Source organism: Ambystoma mexicanum, chromosome 1p, assembly GCF_040938575.1.
Source record: "Ambystoma mexicanum isolate Mex_15411 chromosome 1p, UKY_AmexF1_1, whole genome shotgun sequence".
NCBI classification, from domain to species: domain Eukaryota; kingdom Metazoa; phylum Chordata; class Amphibia; order Caudata; family Ambystomatidae; genus Ambystoma; species Ambystoma mexicanum.
Window position 1 is genome coordinate 13,344,851 of NC_090921.1, and position 18,755 is coordinate 13,363,605.

At 48.0% G+C, this 18,755-nt stretch overlaps 15 non-coding genes across 15 annotated transcripts; all 15 read left to right on the top strand.

Moving 5' to 3' along the window:
- Positions 1 to 784: 784 nt before the first annotated feature.
- On the top strand, positions 785 to 866 carry TRNAL-UAG (transfer RNA leucine (anticodon UAG)). The gene has a single exon. It is a non-coding gene; the product is annotated as a tRNA-Leu (tRNA).
- A 1,144-nt stretch (positions 867 to 2,010) lies between these two features.
- TRNAL-UAG (transfer RNA leucine (anticodon UAG)) lies at positions 2,011 to 2,092 on the top strand. Its single transcript has one exon. It is a non-coding gene; the product is annotated as a tRNA-Leu (tRNA).
- A 1,144-nt stretch (positions 2,093 to 3,236) lies between these two features.
- TRNAL-UAG (transfer RNA leucine (anticodon UAG)) lies at positions 3,237 to 3,318 on the top strand. Its single transcript has one exon. It is a non-coding gene; the product is annotated as a tRNA-Leu (tRNA).
- Positions 3,319 to 4,462: 1,144 nt separating this feature from the next.
- TRNAL-UAG (transfer RNA leucine (anticodon UAG)) lies at positions 4,463 to 4,544 on the top strand. Its single transcript has one exon. It is a non-coding gene; the product is annotated as a tRNA-Leu (tRNA).
- Positions 4,545 to 5,688: 1,144 nt separating this feature from the next.
- Positions 5,689 to 5,770, top strand: TRNAL-UAG (transfer RNA leucine (anticodon UAG)). The gene has a single exon. It is a non-coding gene; the product is annotated as a tRNA-Leu (tRNA).
- A 1,144-nt stretch (positions 5,771 to 6,914) lies between these two features.
- TRNAL-UAG (transfer RNA leucine (anticodon UAG)) lies at positions 6,915 to 6,996 on the top strand. The gene has a single exon. It is a non-coding gene; the product is annotated as a tRNA-Leu (tRNA).
- A 1,144-nt stretch (positions 6,997 to 8,140) lies between these two features.
- TRNAL-UAG (transfer RNA leucine (anticodon UAG)) lies at positions 8,141 to 8,222 on the top strand. The gene has a single exon. It is a non-coding gene; the product is annotated as a tRNA-Leu (tRNA).
- Positions 8,223 to 9,366: 1,144 nt separating this feature from the next.
- On the top strand, positions 9,367 to 9,448 carry TRNAL-UAG (transfer RNA leucine (anticodon UAG)). Its single transcript has one exon. It is a non-coding gene; the product is annotated as a tRNA-Leu (tRNA).
- Positions 9,449 to 10,592: 1,144 nt separating this feature from the next.
- On the top strand, positions 10,593 to 10,674 carry TRNAL-UAG (transfer RNA leucine (anticodon UAG)). The gene has a single exon. It is a non-coding gene; the product is annotated as a tRNA-Leu (tRNA).
- Positions 10,675 to 11,818: 1,144 nt separating this feature from the next.
- On the top strand, positions 11,819 to 11,900 carry TRNAL-UAG (transfer RNA leucine (anticodon UAG)). The gene has a single exon. It is a non-coding gene; the product is annotated as a tRNA-Leu (tRNA).
- Positions 11,901 to 13,044: 1,144 nt separating this feature from the next.
- TRNAL-UAG (transfer RNA leucine (anticodon UAG)) lies at positions 13,045 to 13,126 on the top strand. The gene has a single exon. It is a non-coding gene; the product is annotated as a tRNA-Leu (tRNA).
- Positions 13,127 to 14,270: 1,144 nt separating this feature from the next.
- On the top strand, positions 14,271 to 14,352 carry TRNAL-UAG (transfer RNA leucine (anticodon UAG)). Its single transcript has one exon. It is a non-coding gene; the product is annotated as a tRNA-Leu (tRNA).
- A 1,144-nt stretch (positions 14,353 to 15,496) lies between these two features.
- On the top strand, positions 15,497 to 15,578 carry TRNAL-UAG (transfer RNA leucine (anticodon UAG)). The gene has a single exon. It is a non-coding gene; the product is annotated as a tRNA-Leu (tRNA).
- A 1,144-nt stretch (positions 15,579 to 16,722) lies between these two features.
- TRNAL-UAG (transfer RNA leucine (anticodon UAG)) lies at positions 16,723 to 16,804 on the top strand. Its single transcript has one exon. It is a non-coding gene; the product is annotated as a tRNA-Leu (tRNA).
- Positions 16,805 to 17,948: 1,144 nt separating this feature from the next.
- On the top strand, positions 17,949 to 18,030 carry TRNAL-UAG (transfer RNA leucine (anticodon UAG)). The gene has a single exon. It is a non-coding gene; the product is annotated as a tRNA-Leu (tRNA).
- The last annotated feature ends 725 nt before the right edge of the window (positions 18,031 to 18,755 follow it).

Sequence of the window (18,755 nt, forward strand, 5' to 3'; positions counted from 1 at the left end):
GCCCAGCTTAGAAACCCCCAGGCACGAGATTGCAAGGTCCCTGGTAATTCTCCCACTCCTGGACACGTCGGAACCAAGTTTCGTATGCACTAGCAGCGAGAACAAAATCCCACATGTGAGGACAATAGGCGTCTTTCATTTAGGGCTAGTGTTAGGCTAAGAGTTTGCAGTAGCTCCTTGGGTCGAGTTAGGGGTCGAATGAGACAAAGCTAAGATTTGCGTTACGGCTGGGGTTGGTCCAGTAAGGATCCCACACACCATGGACCATCGGCGGAGGCCCCGGGTAGGCTTACACTGCGGGCTAATGGTGGACTTCTTTAAAAACGTGAGCACTAAATGGGGCGGGATGTTGACTGAAAGAATGCAGCTAGCTACAGAAATATGCAGAAATAAAGAAAAACACATCTCATTGCATGCCTTTAAAGAGCTTACTCTCCCTACCGGCAATGTTCCTGAACCTTCGCTTCCCAAACATTTTTAGAACCAAAAAAAACCTAGAAAAGATCTGACCTCCCTCACCGGGAATTGAACTCAAGACTGCTGGATGGAGGGGTGCTGACATTGACCACTAGGCTACCAGACTGCTGTTGAACAGAGCACTCCCGAAAGGTGACATTTCAATTTCAGGCTGACAAGTGTGCTTTATTGTTCAGTTCGGGCTTTGCACAGCCAGTGCTAGAATTCAATCCAAGTTCATGCTTTGCTTTGATTTTGAATTAATGGCCAAACCAGCCAATCCCTAAAAAAATACAGGTCTCAGAGGCTCTCGTTTCAGTACCAGCAGGGTAGCGTGGCCGAGCGGTCTAAGGCGCTGGATTTAGGCTCCAGTCTCTTTGGAGGCGTGGGTTCGAATCCCACCGCTGCCAATAGCTGTTTCTTTTTTATCTTCATGCCACGTGTACAGACAGGACAATTGGGAGCCAGGGAATGGCATGTGTTTATGAATTCTTGCTTTTCTGAACACCCAGACTGAAAGCACACATCTGACTCGTGTGCGTTTTCACCAAAAAAGGGTAAAGCATAAATCACTGTTCACTGAAAACGGACATGCGTTCACGATCCTGTCAATAAACACGTGCTTGGCAGGGCCACAAATCTGCCGACACGATGCCCTAATGAATGCACATCTCTTTGCCTTGGTAGTTGCTCCTTTTTGCAGCGCCTTTTCCTGCTGCATCACAAAAACTCAGTTCAAGACACTTGGCTCCATCCAGTGGAGCTCCTATGCCCAGCTTAGAAACCCCCAGGCACGAGATTGCAAGGTCCCTGGTAATTCTCCCACTCCTGGACACGTCGGAACCAAGTTTCGTATGCACTAGCAGCGAGAACAAAATCCCACATGTGAGGACAATAGGCGTCTTTCATTTAGGGCTAGTGTTAGGCTAAGAGTTTGCAGTAGCTCCTTGGGTCGAGTTAGGGGTCGAATGAGACAAAGCTAAGATTTGCGTTACGGCTGGGGTTGGTCCAGTAAGGATCCCACACACCATGGACCATCGGCGGAGGCCCCGGGTAGGCTTACACTGCGGGCTAATGGTGGACTTCTTTAAAAACGTGAGCACTAAATGGGGCGGGATGTTGACTGAAAGAATGCAGCTAGCTACAGAAATATGCAGAAATAAAGAAAAACACATCTCATTGCATGCCTTTAAAGAGCTTACTCTCCCTACCGGCAATGTTCCTGAACCTTCGCTTCCCAAACATTTTTAGAACCAAAAAAAACCTAGAAAAGATCTGACCTCCCTCACCGGGAATTGAACTCAAGACTGCTGGATGGAGGGGTGCTGACATTGACCACTAGGCTACCAGACTGCTGTTGAACAGAGCACTCCCGAAAGGTGACATTTCAATTTCAGGCTGACAAGTGTGCTTTATTGTTCAGTTCGGGCTTTGCACAGCCAGTGCTAGAATTCAATCCAAGTTCATGCTTTGCTTTGATTTTGAATTAATGGCCAAACCAGCCAATCCCTAAAAAAATACAGGTCTCAGAGGCTCTCGTTTCAGTACCAGCAGGGTAGCGTGGCCGAGCGGTCTAAGGCGCTGGATTTAGGCTCCAGTCTCTTTGGAGGCGTGGGTTCGAATCCCACCGCTGCCAATAGCTGTTTCTTTTTTATCTTCATGCCACGTGTACAGACAGGACAATTGGGAGCCAGGGAATGGCATGTGTTTATGAATTCTTGCTTTTCTGAACACCCAGACTGAAAGCACACATCTGACTCGTGTGCGTTTTCACCAAAAAAGGGTAAAGCATAAATCACTGTTCACTGAAAACGGACATGCGTTCACGATCCTGTCAATAAACACGTGCTTGGCAGGGCCACAAATCTGCCGACACGATGCCCTAATGAATGCACATCTCTTTGCCTTGGTAGTTGCTCCTTTTTGCAGCGCCTTTTCCTGCTGCATCACAAAAACTCAGTTCAAGACACTTGGCTCCATCCAGTGGAGCTCCTATGCCCAGCTTAGAAACCCCCAGGCACGAGATTGCAAGGTCCCTGGTAATTCTCCCACTCCTGGACACGTCGGAACCAAGTTTCGTATGCACTAGCAGCGAGAACAAAATCCCACATGTGAGGACAATAGGCGTCTTTCATTTAGGGCTAGTGTTAGGCTAAGAGTTTGCAGTAGCTCCTTGGGTCGAGTTAGGGGTCGAATGAGACAAAGCTAAGATTTGCGTTACGGCTGGGGTTGGTCCAGTAAGGATCCCACACACCATGGACCATCGGCGGAGGCCCCGGGTAGGCTTACACTGCGGGCTAATGGTGGACTTCTTTAAAAACGTGAGCACTAAATGGGGCGGGATGTTGACTGAAAGAATGCAGCTAGCTACAGAAATATGCAGAAATAAAGAAAAACACATCTCATTGCATGCCTTTAAAGAGCTTACTCTCCCTACCGGCAATGTTCCTGAACCTTCGCTTCCCAAACATTTTTAGAACCAAAAAAAACCTAGAAAAGATCTGACCTCCCTCACCGGGAATTGAACTCAAGACTGCTGGATGGAGGGGTGCTGACATTGACCACTAGGCTACCAGACTGCTGTTGAACAGAGCACTCCCGAAAGGTGACATTTCAATTTCAGGCTGACAAGTGTGCTTTATTGTTCAGTTCGGGCTTTGCACAGCCAGTGCTAGAATTCAATCCAAGTTCATGCTTTGCTTTGATTTTGAATTAATGGCCAAACCAGCCAATCCCTAAAAAAATACAGGTCTCAGAGGCTCTCGTTTCAGTACCAGCAGGGTAGCGTGGCCGAGCGGTCTAAGGCGCTGGATTTAGGCTCCAGTCTCTTTGGAGGCGTGGGTTCGAATCCCACCGCTGCCAATAGCTGTTTCTTTTTTATCTTCATGCCACGTATACAGACAGGACAATTGGGAGCCAGGGAATGGCATGTGTTTATGAATTCTTGCTTTTCTGAACACCCAGACTGAAAGCACACATCTGACTCGTGTGCGTTTTCACCAAAAAAGGGTAAAGCATAAATCACTGTTCACTGAAAACGGACATGCGTTCACGATCCTGTCAATAAACACGTGCTTGGCAGGGCCACAAATCTGCCGACACGATGCCCTAATGAATGCACATCTCTTTGCCTTGGTAGTTGCTCCTTTTTGCAGCGCCTTTTCCTGCTGCATCACAAAAACTCAGTTCAAGACACTTGGCTCCATCCAGTGGAGCTCCTATGCCCAGCTTAGAAACCCCCAGGCACGAGATTGCAAGGTCCCTGGTAATTCTCCCACTCCTGGACACGTCGGAACCAAGTTTCGTATGCACTAGCAGCGAGAACAAAATCCCACATGTGAGGACAATAGGCGTCTTTCATTTAGGGCTAGTGTTAGGCTAAGAGTTTGCAGTAGCTCCTTGGGTCGAGTTAGGGGTCGAATGAGACAAAGCTAAGATTTGCGTTACGGCTGGGGTTGGTCCAGTAAGGATCCCACACACCATGGACCATCGGCGGAGGCCCCGGGTAGGCTTACACTGCGGGCTAATGGTGGACTTCTTTAAAAACGTGAGCACTAAATGGGGCGGGATGTTGACTGAAAGAATGCAGCTAGCTACAGAAATATGCAGAAATAAAGAAAAACACATCTCATTGCATGCCTTTAAAGAGCTTACTCTCCCTACCGGCAATGTTCCTGAACCTTCGCTTCCCAAACATTTTTAGAACCAAAAAAAACCTAGAAAAGATCTGACCTCCCTCACCGGGAATTGAACTCAAGACTGCTGGATGGAGGGGTGCTGACATTGACCACTAGGCTACCAGACTGCTGTTGAACAGAGCACTCCCGAAAGGTGACATTTCAATTTCAGGCTGACAAGTGTGCTTTATTGTTCAGTTCGGGCTTTGCACAGCCAGTGCTAGAATTCAATCCAAGTTCATGCTTTGCTTTGATTTTGAATTAATGGCCAAACCAGCCAATCCCTAAAAAAATACAGGTCTCAGAGGCTCTCGTTTCAGTACCAGCAGGGTAGCGTGGCCGAGCGGTCTAAGGCGCTGGATTTAGGCTCCAGTCTCTTTGGAGGCGTGGGTTCGAATCCCACCGCTGCCAATAGCTGTTTCTTTTTTATCTTCATGCCACGTGTACAGACAGGACAATTGGGAGCCAGGGAATGGCATGTGTTTATGAATTCTTGCTTTTCTGAACACCCAGACTGAAAGCACACATCTGACTCGTGTGCGTTTTCACCAAAAAAGGGTAAAGCATAAATCACTGTTCACTGAAAACGGACATGCGTTCACGATCCTGTCAATAAACACGTGCTTGGCAGGGCCACAAATCTGCCGACACGATGCCCTAATGAATGCACATCTCTTTGCCTTGGTAGTTGCTCCTTTTTGCAGCGCCTTTTCCTGCTGCATCACAAAAACTCAGTTCAAGACACTTGGCTCCATCCAGTGGAGCTCCTATGCCCAGCTTAGAAACCCCCAGGCACGAGATTGCAAGGTCCCTGGTAATTCTCCCACTCCTGGACACGTCGGAACCAAGTTTCGTATGCACTAGCAGCGAGAACAAAATCCCACATGTGAGGACAATAGGCGTCTTTCCTTTAGGGCTAGTGTTAGGCTAAGAGTTTGCAGTAGCTCCTTGGGTCGAGTTAGGGGTCGAATGAGACAAAGCTAAGATTTGCGTTACGGCTGGGGTTGGTCCAGTAAGGATCCCACACACCATGGACCATCGGCGGAGGCCCCGGGTAGGCTTACACTGCGGGCTAATGGTGGACTTCTTTAAAAACGTGAGCACTAAATGGGGCGGGATGTTGACTGAAAGAATGCAGCTAGCTACAGAAATATGCAGAAATAAAGAAAAACACATCTCATTGCATGCCTTTAAAGAGCTTACTCTCCCTACCGGCAATGTTCCTGAACCTTCGCTTCCCAAACATTTTTAGAACCAAAAAAAACCTAGAAAAGATCTGACCTCCCTCACCGGGAATTGAACTCAAGACTGCTGGATGGAGGGGTGCTGACATTGACCACTAGGCTACCAGACTGCTGTTGAACAGAGCACTCCCGAAAGGTGACATTTCAATTTCAGGCTGACAAGTGTGCTTTATTGTTCAGTTCGGGCTTTGCACAGCCAGTGCTAGAATTCAATCCAAGTTCATGCTTTGCTTTGATTTTGAATTAATGGCCAAACCAGCCAATCCCTAAAAAAATACAGGTCTCAGAGGCTCTCGTTTCAGTACCAGCAGGGTAGCGTGGCCGAGCGGTCTAAGGCGCTGGATTTAGGCTCCAGTCTCTTTGGAGGCGTGGGTTCGAATCCCACCGCTGCCAATAGCTGTTTCTTTTTTATCTTCATGCCACGTGTACAGACAGGACAATTGGGAGCCAGGGAATGGCATGTGTTTATGAATTCTTGCTTTTCTGAACACCCAGACTGAAAGCACACATCTGACTCGTGTGCGTTTTCACCAAAAAAGGGTAAAGCATAAATCACTGTTCACTGAAAACGGACATGCGTTCACGATCCTGTCAATAAACACGTGCTTGGCAGGGCCACAAATCTGCCGACACGATGCCCTAATGAATGCACATCTCTTTGCCTTGGTAGTTGCTCCTTTTTGCAGCGCCTTTTCCTGCTGCATCACAAAAACTCAGTTCAAGACACTTGGCTCCATCCAGTGGAGCTCCTATGCCCAGCTTAGAAACCCCCAGGCACGAGATTGCAAGGTCCCTGGTAATTCTCCCACTCCTGGACACGTCGGAACCAAGTTTCGTATGCACTAGCAGCGAGAACAAAATCCCACATGTGAGGACAATAGGCGTCTTTCATTTAGGGCTAGTGTTAGGCTAAGAGTTTGCAGTAGCTCCTTGGGTCGAGTTAGGGGTCGAATGAGACAAAGCTAAGATTTGCGTTACGGCTGGGGTTGGTCCAGTAAGGATCCCACACACCATGGACCATCGGCGGAGGCCCCGGGTAGGCTTACACTGCGGGCTAATGGTGGACTTCTTTAAAAACGTGAGCACTAAATGGGGCGGGATGTTGACTGAAAGAATGCAGCTAGCTACAGAAATATGCAGAAATAAAGAAAAACACATCTCATTGCATGCCTTTAAAGAGCTTACTCTCCCTACCGGCAATGTTCCTGAACCTTCGCTTCCCAAACATTTTTAGAACCAAAAAAAACCTAGAAAAGATCTGACCTCCCTCACCGGGAATTGAACTCAAGACTGCTGGATGGAGGGGTGCTGACATTGACCACTAGGCTACCAGACTGCTGTTGAACAGAGCACTCCCGAAAGGTGACATTTCAATTTCAGGCTGACAAGTGTGCTTTATTGTTCAGTTCGGGCTTTGCACAGCCAGTGCTAGAATTCAATCCAAGTTCATGCTTTGCTTTGATTTTGAATTAATGGCCAAACCAGCCAATCCCTAAAAAAATACAGGTCTCAGAGGCTCTCGTTTCAGTACCAGCAGGGTAGCGTGGCCGAGCGGTCTAAGGCGCTGGATTTAGGCTCCAGTCTCTTTGGAGGCGTGGGTTCGAATCCCACCGCTGCCAATAGCTGTTTCTTTTTTATCTTCATGCCACGTGTACAGACAGGACAATTGGGAGCCAGGGAATGGCATGTGTTTATGAATTCTTGCTTTTCTGAACACCCAGACTGAAAGCACACATCTGACTCGTGTGCGTTTTCACCAAAAAAGGGTAAAGCATAAATCACTGTTCACTGAAAACGGACATGCGTTCACGATCCTGTCAATAAACACGTGCTTGGCAGGGCCACAAATCTGCCGACACGATGCCCTAATGAATGCACATCTCTTTGCCTTGGTAGTTGCTCCTTTTTGCAGCGCCTTTTCCTGCTGCATCACAAAAACTCAGTTCAAGACACTTGGCTCCATCCAGTGGAGCTCCTATGCCCAGCTTAGAAACCCCCAGGCACGAGATTGCAAGGTCCCTGGTAATTCTCCCACTCCTGGACACGTCGGAACCAAGTTTCGTATGCACTAGCAGCGAGAACAAAATCCCACATGTGAGGACAATAGGCGTCTTTCATTTAGGGCTAGTGTTAGGCTAAGAGTTTGCAGTAGCTCCTTGGGTCGAGTTAGGGGTCGAATGAGACAAAGCTAAGATTTGCGTTACGGCTGGGGTTGGTCCAGTAAGGATCCCACACACCATGGACCATCGGCGGAGGCCCCGGGTAGGCTTACACTGCGGGCTAATGGTGGACTTCTTTAAAAACGTGAGCACTAAATGGGGCGGGATGTTGACTGAAAGAATGCAGCTAGCTACAGAAATATGCAGAAATAAAGAAAAACACATCTCATTGCATGCCTTTAAAGAGCTTACTCTCCCTACCGGCAATGTTCCTGAACCTTCGCTTCCCAAACATTTTTAGAACCAAAAAAAACCTAGAAAAGATCTGACCTCCCTCACCGGGAATTGAACTCAAGACTGCTGGATGGAGGGGTGCTGACATTGACCACTAGGCTACCAGACTGCTGTTGAACAGAGCACTCCCGAAAGGTGACATTTCAATTTCAGGCTGACAAGTGTGCTTTATTGTTCAGTTCGGGCTTTGCACAGCCAGTGCTAGAATTCAATCCAAGTTCATGCTTTGCTTTGATTTTGAATTAATGGCCAAACCAGCCAATCCCTAAAAAAATACAGGTCTCAGAGGCCCTCGTTTCAGTACCAGCAGGGTAGCGTGGCCGAGCGGTCTAAGGCGCTGGATTTAGGCTCCAGTCTCTTTGGAGGCGTGGGTTCGAATCCCACCGCTGCCAATAGCTGTTTCTTTTTTATCTTCATGCCACGTGTACAGACAGGACAATTGGGAGCCAGGGAATGGCATGTGTTTATGAATTCTTGCTTTTCTGAACACCCAGACTGAAAGCACACATCTGACTCGTGTGCGTTTTCACCAAAAAAGGGTAAAGCATAAATCACTGTTCACTGAAAACGGACATGCGTTCACGATCCTGTCAATAAACACGTGCTTGGCAGGGCCACAAATCTGCCGACACGATGCCCTAATGAATGCACATCTCTTTGCCTTGGTAGTTGCTCCTTTTTGCAGCGCCTTTTCCTGCTGCATCACAAAAACTCAGTTCAAGACACTTGGCTCCATCCAGTGGAGCTCCTATGCCCAGCTTAGAAACCCCCAGGCACGAGATTGCAAGGTCCCTGGTAATTCTCCCACTCCTGGACACGTCGGAACCAAGTTTCGTATGCACTAGCAGCGAGAACAAAATCCCACATGTGAGGACAATAGGCGTCTTTCATTTAGGGCTAGTGTTAGGCTAAGAGTTTGCAGTAGCTCCTTGGGTCGAGTTAGGGGTCGAATGAGACAAAGCTAAGATTTGCGTTACGGCTGGGGTTGGTCCAGTAAGGATCCCACACACCATGGACCATCGGCGGAGGCCCCGGGTAGGCTTACACTGCGGGCTAATGGTGGACTTCTTTAAAAACGTGAGCACTAAATGGGGCGGGATGTTGACTGAAAGAATGCAGCTAGCTACAGAAATATGCAGAAATAAAGAAAAACACATCTCATTGCATGCCTTTAAAGAGCTTACTCTCCCTACCGGCAATGTTCCTGAACCTTCGCTTCCCAAACATTTTTAGAACCAAAAAAAACCTAGAAAAGATCTGACCTCCCTCACCGGGAATTGAACTCAAGACTGCTGGATGGAGGGGTGCTGACATTGACCACTAGGCTACCAGACTGCTGTTGAACAGAGCACTCCCGAAAGGTGACATTTCAATTTCAGGCTGACAAGTGTGCTTTATTGTTCAGTTCGGGCTTTGCACAGCCAGTGCTAGAATTCAATCCAAGTTCATGCTTTGCTTTGATTTTGAATTAATGGCCAAACCAGCCAATCCCTAAAAAAATACAGGTCTCAGAGGCTCTCGTTTCAGTACCAGCAGGGTAGCGTGGCCGAGCGGTCTAAGGCGCTGGATTTAGGCTCCAGTCTCTTTGGAGGCGTGGGTTCGAATCCCACCGCTGCCAATAGCTGTTTCTTTTTTATCTTCATGCCACGTGTACAGACAGGACAATTGGGAGCCAGGGAATGGCATGTGTTTATGAATTCTTGCTTTTCTGAACACCCAGACTGAAAGCACACATCTGACTCGTGTGCGTTTTCACCAAAAAAGGGTAAAGCATAAATCACTGTTCACTGAAAACGGACATGCGTTCACGATCCTGTCAATAAACACGTGCTTGGCAGGGCCACAAATCTGCCGACACGATGCCCTAATGAATGCACATCTCTTTGCCTTGGTAGTTGCTCCTTTTTGCAGCGCCTTTTCCTGCTGCATCACAAAAACTCAGTTCAAGACACTTGGCTCCATCCAGTGGAGCTCCTATGCCCAGCTTAGAAACCCCCAGGCACGAGATTGCAAGGTCCCTGGTAATTCTCCCACTCCTGGACACGTCGGAACCAAGTTTCGTATGCACTAGCAGCGAGAACAAAATCCCACATGTGAGGACAATAGGCGTCTTTCATTTAGGGCTAGTGTTAGGCTAAGAGTTTGCAGTAGCTCCTTGGGTCGAGTTAGGGGTCGAATGAGACAAAGCTAAGATTTGCGTTACGGCTGGGGTTGGTCCAGTAAGGATCCCACACACCATGGACCATCGGCGGAGGCCCCGAGTAGGCTTACACTGCGGGCTAATGGTGGACTTCTTTAAAAACGTGAGCACTAAATGGGGCGGGATGTTGACTGAAAGAATGCAGCTAGCTACAGAAATATGCAGAAATAAAGAAAAACACATCTCATTGCATGCCTTTAAAGAGCTTACTCTCCCTACCGGCAATGTTCCTGAACCTTCGCTTCCCAAACATTTTTAGAACCAAAAAAAACCTAGAAAAGATCTGACCTCCCTCACCGGGAATTGAACTCAAGACTGCTGGATGGAGGGGTGCTGACATTGACCACTAGGCTACCAGACTGCTGTTGAACAGAGCACTCCCGAAAGGTGACATTTCAATTTCAGGCTGACAAGTGTGCTTTATTGTTCAGTTCGGGCTTTGCACAGCCAGTGCTAGAATTCAATCCAAGTTCATGCTTTGCTTTGATTTTGAATTAATGGCCAAACCAGCCAATCCCTAAAAAAATACAGGTCTCAGAGGCTCTCGTTTCAGTACCAGCAGGGTAGCGTGGCCGAGCGGTCTAAGGTGCTGGATTTAGGCTCCAGTCTCTTTGGAGGCGTGGGTTCGAATCCCACCGCTGCCAATAGCTGTTTCTTTTTTATCTTCATGCCACGTGTACAGACAGGACAATTGGGAGCCAGGGAATGGCATGTGTTTATGAATTCTTGCTTTTCTGAACACCCAGACTGAAAGCACACATCTGACTCGTGTGCGTTTTCACCAAAAAAGGGTAAAGCATAAATCACTGTTCACTGAAAACGGACATGCGTTCACGATCCTGTCAATAAACACGTTCAGGGCAGGGCCACAAATCTGCCGACACGATGCCCTAATGAATGCACATCTCTTTGCCTTGGTAGTTGCTCCTTTTTGCAGCGCCTTTTCCTGCTGCATCACAAAAACTCAGTTCAAGACACTTGGCTCCATCCAGTGGAGCTCCTATGCCCAGCTTAGAAACCCCCAGGCACGAGATTGCAAGGTCCCTGGTAATTCTCCCACTCCTGGACACGTCGGAACCAAGTTTCGTATGCACTAGCAGCGAGAACAAAATCCCACATGTGAGGACAATAGGCGTCTTTCATTTAGGGCTAGTGTTAGGCTAAGAGTTTGCAGTAGCTCCTTGGGTCGAGTTAGGGGTCGAATGAGACAAAGCTAAGATTTGCGTTACGGCTGGGGTTGGTCCAGTAAGGATCCCACACACCATGGACCATCGGCGGAGGCCCCGGGTAGGCTTACACTGCGGGCTAATGGTGGACTTCTTTAAAAACGTGAGCACTAAATGGGGCGGGATGTTGACTGAAAGAATGCAGCTAGCTACAGAAATATGCAGAAATAAAGAAAAACACATCTCATTGCATGCCTTTAAAGAGCTTACTCTCCCTACCGGCAATGTTCCTGAACCTTCGCTTCCCAAACATTTTTAGAACCAAAAAAAACCTAGAAAAGATCTGACCTCCCTCACCGGGAATTGAACTCAAGACTGCTGGATGGAGGGGTGCTGACATTGACCACTAGGCTACCAGACTGCTGTTGAACAGAGCACTCCCGAAAGGTGACATTTCAATTTCAGGCTGACAAGTGTGCTTTATTGTTCAGTTCGGGCTTTGCACAGCCAGTGCTAGAATTCAATCCAAGTTCATGCTTTGCTTTGATTTTGAATTAATGGCCAAACCAGCCAATCCCTAAAAAAATACAGGTCTCAGAGGCTCTCGTTTCAGTACCAGCAGGGTAGCGTGGCCGAGCGGTCTAAGGCGCTGGATTTAGGCTCCAGTCTCTTTGGAGGCGTGGGTTCGAATCCCACCGCTGCCAATAGCTGTTTCTTTTTTATCTTCATGCCACGTGTACAGACAGGACAATTGGGAGCCAGGGAATGGCATGTGTTTATGAATTCTTGCTTTTCTGAACACCCAGACTGAAAGCACACATCTGACTCGTGTGCGTTTTCACCAAAAAAGGGTAAAGCATAAATCACTGTTCACTGAAAACGGACATGCGTTCACGATCCTGTCAATAAACACGTGCTTGGCAGGGCCACAAATCTGCCGACACGATGCCCTAATGAATGCACATCTCTTTGCCTTGGTAGTTGCTCCTTTTTGCAGCGCCTTTTCCTGCTGCATCACAAAAACTCAGTTCAAGACACTTGGCTCCATCCAGTGGAGCTCCTATGCCCAGCTTAGAAACCCCCAGGCACGAGATTGCAAGGTCCCTGGTAATTCTCCCACTCCTGGACACGTCGGAACCAAGTTTCGTATGCACTAGCAGCGAGAACAAAATCCCACATGTGAGGACAATAGGCGTCTTTCATTTAGGGCTAGTGTTAGGCTAAGAGTTTGCAGTAGCTCCTTGGGTCGAGTTAGGGGTCGAATGAGACAAAGCTAAGATTTGCGTTACGGCTGGGGTTGGTCCAGTAAGGATCCCACACACCATGGACCATCGGCGGAGGCCCCGGGTAGGCTTACACTGCGGGCTAATGGTGGACTTCTTTAAAAACGTGAGCACTAAATGGGGCGGGATGTTGACTGAAAGAATGCAGCTAGCTACAGAAATATGCAGAAATAAAGAAAAACACATCTCATTGCATGCCTTTAAAGAGCTTACTCTCCCTACCGGCAATGTTCCTGAACCTTCGCTTCCCAAACATTTTTAGAACCAAAAAAAACCTAGAAAAGATCTGACCTCCCTCACCGGGAATTGAACTCAAGACTGCTGGATGGAGGGGTGCTGACATTGACCACTAGGCTACCAGACTGCTGTTGAACAGAGCACTCCCGAAAGGTGACATTTCAATTTCAGGCTGACAAGTGTGCTTTATTGTTCAGTTCGGGCTTTGCACAGCCAGTGCTAGAATTCAATCCAAGTTCATGCTTTGCTTTGATTTTGAATTAATGGCCAAACCAGCCAATCCCTAAAAAAATACAGGTCTCAGAGGCTCTCGTTTCAGTACCAGCAGGGTAGCGTGGCCGAGCGGTCTAAGGCGCTGGATTTAGGCTCCAGTCTCTTTGGAGGCGTGGGTTCGAATCCCACCGCTGCCAATAGCTGTTTCTTTTTTATCTTCATGCCACGTGTACAGACAGGACAATTGGGAGCCAGGGAATGGCATGTGTTTATGAATTCTTGCTTTTCTGAACACCCAGACTGAAAGCACACATCTGACTCGTGTGCGTTTTCACCAAAAAAGGGTAAAGCATAAATCACTGTTCACTGAAAACGGACATGCGTTCACGATCCTGTCAATAAACACGTGCTTGGCAGGGCCACAAATCTGCCGACACGATGCCCTAATGAATGCACATCTCTTTGCCTTGGTAGTTGCTCCTTTTTGCAGCGCCTTTTCCTGCTGCATCACAAAAACTCAGTTCAAGACACTTGGCTCCATCCAGTGGAGCTCCTATGCCCAGCTTAGAAACCCCCAGGCACGAGATTGCAAGGTCCCTGGTAATTCTCCCACTCCTGGACACGTCGGAACCAAGTTTCGTATGCACTAGCAGCGAGAACAAAATCCCACATGTGAGGACAATAGGCGTCTTTCATTTAGGGCTAGTGTTAGGCTAAGAGTTTGCAGTAGCTCCTTGGGTCGAGTTAGGGGTCGAATGAGACAAAGCTAAGATTTGCGTTACGGCTGGGGTTGGTCCAGTAAGGATCCCACACACCATGGACCATCGGCGGAGGCCCCGGGTAGGCTTACACTGCGGGCTAATGGTGGACTTCTTTAAAAACGTGAGCACTAAATGGGGCGGGATGTTGACTGAAAGAATGCAGCTAGCTACAGAAATATGCAGAAATAAAGAAAAACACATCTCATTGCATGCCTTTAAAGAGCTTACTCTCCCTACCGGCAATGTTCCTGAACCTTCGCTTCCCAAACATTTTTAGAACCAAAAAAAACCTAGAAAAGATCTGACCTCCCTCACCGGGAATTGAACTCAAGACTGCTGGATGGAGGGGTGCTGACATTGACCACTAGGCTACCAGACTGCTGTTGAACAGAGCACTCCCGAAAGGTGACATTTCAATTTCAGGCTGACAAGTGTGCTTTATTGTTCAGTTCGGGCTTTGCACAGCCAGTGCTAGAATTCAATCCAAGTTCATGCTTTGCTTTGATTTTGAATTAATGGCCAAACCAGCCAATCCCTAAAAAAATACAGGTCTCAGAGGCTCTCGTTTCAGTACCAGCAGGGTAGCGTGGCCGAGCGGTCTAAGGCGCTGGATTTAGGCTCCAGTCTCTTTGGAGGCGTGGGTTCGAATCCCACCGCTGCCAATAGCTGTTTCTTTTTTATCTTCATGCCACGTGTACAGACAGGACAATTGGGAGCCAGGGAATGGCATGTGTTTATGAATTCTTGCTTTTCTGAACACCCAGACTGAAAGCACACATCTGACTCGTGTGCGTTTTCACCAAAAAAGGGTAAAGCATAAATCACTGTTCACTGAAAACGGACATGCGTTCACGATCCTGTCAATAAACACGTGCTTGGCAGGGCCACAAATCTGCCGACACGATGCCCTAATGAATGCACATCTCTTTGCCTTGGTAGTTGCTCCTTTTTGCAGCGCCTTTTCCTGCTGCATCACAAAAACTCAGTTCAAGACACTTGGCTCCATCCAGTGGAGCTCCTATGCCCAGCTTAGAAACCCCCAGGCACGAGATTGCAAGGTCCCTGGTAATTCTCCCACTCCTGGACACGTCGGAACCAAGTTTCGTATGCACTAGCAGCGAGAACAAAATCCCACATGTGAGGACAATAGGCGTCTTTCATTTAGGGCTAGTGTTAGGCTAAGAGTTTGCAGTAGCTCCTTGGGTCGAGTTAGGGGTCGAATGAGACAAAGCTAAGATTTGCGTTACGGCTGGGGTTGGTCCAGTAAGGATCCCACACACCATGGACCATCGGCGGAGGCCCCGGGTAGGCTTACACTGCGGGCTAATGGTGGACTTCTTTAAAAACGTGAGCACTAAATGGGGCGGGATGTTGACTGAAAGAATGCAGCTAGCTACAGAAATATGCAGAAATAAAGAAAAACACATCTCATTGCATGCCTTTAAAGAGCTTACTCTCCCTACCGGCAATGTTCCTGAACCTTCGCTTCCCAAACATTTTTAGAACCAAAAAAAACCTAGAAAAGATCTGACCTCCCTCACCGGGAATTGAACTCAAGACTGCTGGATGGAGGGGTGCTGACATTGACCACTAGGCTACCAGACTGCTGTTGAACAGAGCACTCCCGAAAGGTGACATTTCAATTTCAGGCTGACAAGTGTGCTTTATTGTTCAGTTCGGGCTTTGCACAGCCAGTGCTAGAATTCAATCCAAGTTCATGCTTTGCTTTGATTTTGAATTAATGGCCAAACCAGCCAATCCCTAAAAAAATACAGGTCTCAGAGGCTCTCGTTTCAGTACCAGCAGGGTAGCGTGGCCGAGCGGTCTAAGGCGCTGGATTTAGGCTCCAGTCTCTTTGGAGGCGTGGGTTCGAATCCCACCGCTGCCAATAGCTGTTTCTTTTTTATCTTCATGCCACGTGTACAGACAGGACAATTGGGAGCCAGGGAATGGCATGTGTTTATGAATTCTTGCTTTTCTGAACACCCAGACTGAAAGCACACATCTGACTCGTGTGCGTTTTCACCAAAAAAGGGTAAAGCATAAATCACTGTTCACTGAAAACGGACATGCGTTCACGATCCTGTCAATAAACACGTGCTTGGCAGGGCCACAAATCTGCCGACACGATGCCCTAATGAATGCACATCTCTTTGCCTTGGTAGTTGCTCCTTTTTGCAGCGCCTTTTCCTGCTGCATCACAAAAACTCAGTTCAAGACACTTGGCTCCATCCAGTGGAGCTCCTATGCCCAGCTTAGAAACCCCCAGGCACGAGATTGCAAGGTCCCTGGTAATTCTCCCACTCCTGGACACGTCGGAACCAAGTTTCGTATGCACTAGCAGCGAGAACAAAATCCCACATGTGAGGACAATAGGCGTCTTTCATTTAGGGCTAGTGTTAGGCTAAGAGTTTGCAGTAGCTCCTTGGGTCGAGTTAGGGGTCGAATGAGACAAAGCTAAGATTTGCGTTACGGCTGGGGTTGGTCCAGTAAGGATCCCACACACCATGGACCATCGGCGGAGGCCCCGGGTAGGCTTACACTGCGGGCTAATGGTGGACTTCTTTAAAAACGTGAGCACTAAATGGGGCGGGATGTTGACTGAAAGAATGCAGCTAGCTACAGAAATATGCAGAAATAAAGAAAAACACATCTCATTGCATGCCTTTAAAGAGCTTACTCTCCCTACCGGCAATGTTCCTGAACCTTCGCTTCCCAAACATTTTTAGAACCAAAAAAAACCTAGAAAAGATCTGACCTCCCTCACCGGGAATTGAACTCAAGACTGCTGGATGGAGGGGTGCTGACATTGACCACTAGGCTACCAGACTGCTGTTGAACAGAGCACTCCCGAAAGGTGACATTTCAATTTCAGGCTGACAAGTGTGCTTTATTGTTCAGTTCGGGCTTTGCACAGCCAGTGCTAGAATTCAATCCAAGTTCATGCTTTGCTTTGATTTTGAATTAATGGCCAAACCAGCCAATCCCTAAAAAAATACAGGTCTCAGAGGCTCTCGTTTCAGTACCAGCAGGGTAGCGTGGCCGAGCGGTCTAAGGCGCTGGATTTAGGCTCCAGTCTCTTTGGAGGCGTGGGTTCGAATCCCACCGCTGCCAATAGCTGTTTCTTTTTTATCTTCATGCCACGTGTACAGACAGGACAATTGGGAGCCAGGGAATGGCATGTGTTTATGAATTCTTGCTTTTCTGAACACCCAGACTGAAAGCACACATCTGACTCGTGTGCGTTTTCACCAAAAAAGGGTAAAGCATAAATCACTGTTCACTGAAAACGGACATGCGTTCACGATCCTGTCAATAAACACGTGCTTGGCAGGGCCACAAATCTGCCGACACGATGCCCTAATGAATGCACATCTCTTTGCCTTGGTAGTTGCTCCTTTTTGCAGCGCCTTTTCCTGCTGCATCACAAAAACTCAGTTCAAGACACTTGGCTCCATCCAGTGGAGCTCCTATGCCCAGCTTAGAAACCCCCAGGCACGAGATTGCAAGGTCCCTGGTAATTCTCCCACTCCTGGACACGTCGGAACCAAGTTTCGTATGCACTAGCAGCGAGAACAAAATCCCACATGTGAGGACAATAGGCGTCTTTCCTTTAGGGCTAGTGTTAGGCTAAGAGTTTGCAGTAGCTCCTTGGGTCGAGTTAGGGGTCGAATGAGACAAAGCTAAGATTTGCGTTACGGCTGGGGTTGGTCCAGTAAGGATCCCACACACCATGGACCATCGGCGGAGGCCCCGGGTAGGCTTACACTGCGGGCTAATGGTGGACTTCTTTAAAAACGTGAGCACTAAATGGGGCGGGATGTTGACTGAAAGAATGCAGCTAGCTACAGAAATATGCAGAAATAAAGAAAAACACATCTCATTGCATGCCTTTAAAGAGCTTACTCTCCCTACCGGCAATGTTCCTGAACCTTCGCTTCCCAAACATTTTTAGAACCAAAAAAAACCTAGAAAAGATCTGACCTCCCTCACCGGGAATTGAACTCAAGACTGCTGGATGGAGGGGTGCTGACATTGACCACTAGGCTACCAGACTGCTGTTGAACAGAGCACTCCCGAAAGGTGACATTTCAATTTCAGGCTGACAAGTGTGCTTTATTGTTCAGTTCGGGCTTTGCACAGCCAGTGCTAGAATTCAATCCAAGTTCATGCTTTGCTTTGATTTTGAATTAATGGCCAAACCAGCCAATCCCTAAAAAAATACAGGTCTCAGAGGCTCTCGTTTCAGTACCAGCAGGGTAGCGTGGCCGAGCGGTCTAAGGCGCTGGATTTAGGCTCCAGTCTCTTTGGAGGCGTGGGTTCGAATCCCACCGCTGCCAATAGCTGTTTCTTTTTTATCTTCATGCCACGTGTACAGACAGGACAATTGGGAGCCAGGGAATGGCATGTGTTTATGAATTCTTGCTTTTCTGAACACCCAGACTGAAAGCACACATCTGACTCGTGTGCGTTTTCACCAAAAAAGGGTAAAGCATAAATCACTGTTCACTGAAAACGGACATGCGTTCACGATCCTGTCAATAAACACGTGCTTGGCAGGGCCACAAATCTGCCGACACGATGCCCTAATGAATGCACATCTCTTTGCCTTGGTAGTTGCTCCTTTTTGCAGCGCCTTTTCCTGCTGCATCACAAAAACTCAGTTCAAGACACTTGGCTCCATCCAGTGGAGCTCCTATGCCCAGCTTAGAAACCCCCAGGCACGAGATTGCAAGGTCCCTGGTAATTCTCCCACTCCTGGACACGTCGGAACCAAGTTTCGTATGCACTAGCAGCGAGAACAAAATCCCACATGTGAGGACAATAGGCGTCTTTCATTTAGGGCTAGTGTTAGGCTAAGAGTTTGCAGTAGCTCCTTGGGTCGAGTTAGGGGTCGAATGAGACAAAGCTAAGATTTGCGTTACGGCTGGGGTTGGTCCAGTAAGGATCCCACACACCATGGACCATCGGCGGAGGCCCCGGGTAGGCTTACACTGCGGGCTAATGGTGGACTTCTTTAAAAACGTGAGCACTAAATGGGGCGGGATGTTGACTGAAAGAATGC